The sequence below is a fragment of the Cryptomeria japonica genome, unplaced genomic scaffold (assembly GCF_030272615.1).
Source record: "Cryptomeria japonica unplaced genomic scaffold, Sugi_1.0 HiC_scaffold_798, whole genome shotgun sequence".
Lineage (NCBI taxonomy): Eukaryota > Viridiplantae > Streptophyta > Pinopsida > Cupressales > Cupressaceae > Cryptomeria > Cryptomeria japonica.
Genome location: NW_026729549.1, coordinates 27,501 through 31,890, shown reverse-complemented (window position 1 = coordinate 31,890; position 4,390 = coordinate 27,501). Strand labels below are relative to the sequence as shown.

The 4,390-nt window shown below is 64.4% G+C and overlaps 1 non-coding gene across 1 annotated transcript; it reads left to right on the top strand.

The window, feature by feature from the left end:
* Positions 1-288: 288 nt before the first annotated feature.
* On the top strand, positions 289-407 carry LOC131872805 (5S ribosomal RNA). The gene has a single exon (XR_009370886.1). It is a non-coding gene; the product is annotated as a 5S ribosomal RNA (ribosomal RNA).
* The last annotated feature ends 3,983 nt before the right edge of the window (positions 408-4,390 follow it).

Genomic DNA, 4,390 nt, shown 5'->3' with positions numbered 1-4,390 from the left:
TCGGCCCACATGTGAGCGCAGGTCGTTGCGCCCGAGGTGGTGTGTGGGCACCGCGTTGCAGACGGGACACTGCACGCACACGACGCCCCCTCCAGGTGCACGCACGTAGGCCGGGCCGGGTGCACACCCGACGCCCTAGCAAGGTGCGCGCACCCGGGCAGGGCTCACACTTGGCGAACGGGGCGCACTTCGCGAGGGAGGGTGTGCACCTCGACGGGGGTGGGTGGCCGGGGTGGATTCGCACGTGGGTCGCGGTTTGCTAAGTACACACTGCGACAAGCTCATAACGGGTGCGATCATACCAGCGTTAGTGCACCGGATCCCATCAGAACTCCGCAGTTAAGCGCGCTTGGGCCGGAGTAGTACTGGGATGGGTGACCTCCCGGGAAGTCCCGGTGTTGCACCCTTTTTTAGTTTTTCGCCGGGCGTCGCAATGCTATTTGAATAAACCTTTTGCCCGTTTGCGTTCTCGTCGGGGCCGGGCCGGGCCGGGGTGCGCTGCCCGCACTACCGCGCGCGCGGGGGCGACACCGAGCGCGCACCCGAGGCGCCCCGAGCACACAGGCCACGGTGCAACCCGGGCGTTGTGCGCGCACCCCGGTGCGCCCGAGGTGCTGCGCGCGCACCCAGGTGAAATCGGTGTGCACCTCGGCCAGTGCGCGCTCGGTCGAGTCGCGCACGTTGGCCAAGGTGCACGGTGATGTTTCTTACTCTAAGGTTCCGCACCAGACGCCCGGGACAGGTGAGCGAAGCTGGGCGGGGCCGGGTGCGCGGCCGGGGCAGGTGCACGCAGCTGGAGAGAGCTTTGGAGCACACTTCGGAGCGCACCAATGATGCGCTCCATTCAAAAGTTTCCTGAAAAGGCAAAAAAAGTTGAGATTATAGAATTTCCCACTTGAGAGATTGTAAAAAAAAAAAATTTAAAATGAAGGAAACGCGGGTGCCAAGGTGTGCGCAGCCCAGCCAAGGTGTGCGCACCAAGGCGCCCACCCTGGCGAAGGTGCACGCAAGGTGCGCACCCGAGGCAAACCGGACAATTAACCCAACTTTCGACTTCGCGCGCACCTTGGAGCGCACTTCGGAGCGCTCCTTGGTGCGCACCAATCTTGGGCACCTCGGAGTGCACCATGGCGCCCACCAAGGTGCGCACCCGGGGCAAACCGAGCTCCGACTTCGTGCGCACCTTGGAGCGCACGAAAGGTGCGCACCATGGCGCCCACCAAGGTGCGCAGCCCAGCCAAGGCGTGCGCATCAAGGTGCGCACCCTGGCGAAGGTGCGCACCCGGGGCAAACCGAGCTCCGACTTCGTGCGCACCTTGGAGCGCACAAAAGGTGCGCAACCCAGCCAAGGTGTGCGCACCCCGGTCAAACCGAGCTCCGAATCGTGCGCACCAGAGGTGCACGCCATCGTGCGCACCTTGGAGCACACTTCGGAGCCCTCCTTGGTGCGCGCCGATGTTGCGCACCTCGGAGCGCACCCGGGGAAAACAATGCAATTAACCCGACTTTCGACTTCGTGGGCACCTCGGAGCGCTCTCGGGTTCGCACCTCGGAGCACACCGAGGTGCGCACCTTTGATGCGCTGCCTTCACCAATTTCCAGAAAAGGCAAGAAAACATTGAGAAGGTGTGCGCACCGAGGTGCCCACCCTGGCGAAGGTGCACGCGAGGTGCGCACCCGGGGCAAACCGGGCTCCGACTTCGTGCACGCCGCACCTTGGAGCACACTTCGGAGCGCTCCTTGGTGCGCACCAGGGCGCGCAACCCAGCCGAGGTGCCCACCCCGGCGAAGGTGCACGCGAGGTGCGCACCCGGGGCAAACCGGGCTCCGACTTCGTGCACGCCATGGTGCCCACCGCGGCGAAGGTGCACGCGAGGTGCGCACCCGGGGCAAACCGGGCTCCGACTTCGTGCACGCCGCACCTTGGAGCACACTTCGGAGCGCTCCTTGGTGCGCACCATGGTGCCCACCAGGGCGCGCAACCCCGCCGAAGGTGCACGCGAGGTGCGCACCCGGGGCAAACCGGGCTCCGACTTCGTGCACGCCGCACCTTGGAGCACACTTCGGAGCGCTCCTTGGTGCGCACCATGGTGCCCACCAGGGCGCGCAACCCCGCCGAAGGTGCACGCGAGGTGCGCACCCGGGGCAAACCGGGCTCCGACTTCGTGCACGCCATGGTGCGCACCGCGGCGAAGGTGCGCACCCGGGGCAAACCGGGCTCCGACTTCGTGCACGCCGCACCTTGGAGCACACTTCGGAGCGCTCCTTGGTGCGCACCAGGGCGCGCAACCCAGCCGAGGTGCCCACCCCGGCGAAGGTGCACGCGAGGTGCGTACCCGGGGCAAACCGGGCTCCGACTTCGTGCACGCCGCACCTTGGAGCACACTTCGGAGCGCTCCTTGGTGCGCACCATGGTGCCCACCAGGCCGCGCAACCCAGCCAAGGTGTGCGCACCAAGGTGCACGCGAGGTGCGCACCCGGGGCAAACCGGGGTCCGACTTCGTGCACGCCGCACCTTGGAGCACACATCGGGGCGCTCCCGGGTTCGCACCGGCGTTGCGCACCGTGGTGGGCACCTCGGAGCACACCAAGGTGGGCAGCGAGGTGCGCACCTTTGATGCGATGCCTTCACTAATTTCCATAAAAGGCAAAAAAAAAACGAGATTTTAAAATTTCCGTTTTGAAAGATAGTGAGAAAAAGGGAATGCTGGTGCCATCTTGAGCCCGCCCTGGTGCGCAGCCCAGCCAAGGTGTGCGCACCAAGGTGCCCACCCTGGCGAAGGTGCGCGCCCGGGCAATTAACCCAACTTCCAACTTCGCGCGCGCCAGGGTGGGAGCGCACCCAACAACCGGGCCTGGGAAGAGCCAATGCGAGAAACCCCACCAAACGCTCTGACAAAAAAAGAGGGGGCGCTCCAGTAACCCCGCTTCGGAGCGCACCCTGGGCAAACCCAGCCAAGGTGCCCACCCCGGCCAAGGTGCAGGCGAGGTGCGCACCCGGGGCAAACCGGGCTCCGACAACGTGCACGCCGCACCTTGGAGCACACTTCGTAGCGCTCCCGGGTGCGCACCTCAGAGCACACCAAGGTGGGCAGCGAGGTGCGCACCTTTGATGCGCTGCCTTCACTAATTTCCAGAAAAGGCAAAAAAAAAAGGAGATTTTAAAATTTCCGTTTTGAAAGATAGTGAAAAAAACGGAACGCGCGTGCCATCTTGAGCCCGCCCTGGTGCGCAGCCCAGGTAAGGTGCCCACCCTGGCAAAGGTGCGCACCCGGGCAATTAACCCTACTTCCGACTTCGTGCGCGCCAGGGTGGCAACCGGGCCTCGGAAGAGCCAATGCGAGAAACCCCACCAAACGCTCCGACAAAAAAAGAGGCGGCGCTCCAATAACCCCGCTTCGGAGCGCAGCCGGGGCAAACCCAGCCAAGGTGCCCACCCCGACGAAGGTGCACGCGAGGTGCGCACCCGGGGCAAACCGGGCTCCGACAACGTGCACGCAGCACCTTGGAGCACACTTCGAAGCACTCCCGGGTGCCCACCGGCGTTGCGCACCGTGGTGGGCAGCGAGGTGCGCACCTTTGATGCGCTGCCTTCACTAATTTCCAGAAAAAGGCAAAAAAAAATGAGATTTTAAAATTTCCGTTTTGAAAGATAGTGAAAAAAAAGGAACGCGGGTGCCATCTTGAGCCCGCCCTGGTGCGCAGCCCAGGCAAGGCATGCGCACCAAGGTGCCCACCCGAGGTGCACACCCGGGGCAAACCGGGCTCCGACTTCGTGCAGGCCGCACCTTGGAGCACACTTCGGAGCGCTCCTTGGTGCGCACCATGGTGCCCACCAGGGCGCGCAACCCAGCCAAGGTCTGCACACCAAGGTGCCCACCCCGGCGAAGGTGCACGCGAGGTGCGCACCCGGGGCAAACCGGGCTCCGACTTCGTGCACGCCATGGTGCCCACCGCGGCGAAGGTGCACGCGAGGTGCGCACCCGGGGCAAACCGGGCTCCGACTTCGTGCACGCCGCACCTTGGAGCACACTTCGGAGCGCTCCTTGGTGCGCACCATGGTGCCCACCAGGGCGCGCAACCCAGCCAAGGTGTGCGCACCAAGGTGCACGCGAGGTGCGCACCCGGGGCAAACCGGGGTCCGACTTCGTGCACGCCGCACCTTGGAGCACACATCGGAGCGCTCCCAGGTTCGCACCAGCGTTGCGCACCTTTGATGCGCTGCCTTCACTAATTTCCAGAAAAGGCAAAAAAAAACGAGATTTTAAAATTTCCGTTCTGAAAGATAGTGAAAAAAACGGAACGCGGGTGCCATCTTGAGCCCTTCCTGGTGCGCAGCCCAGGCAAGTTGTGCGCACCAAGGTGCCCACCCTGGCGGAGGTGCGCGCCC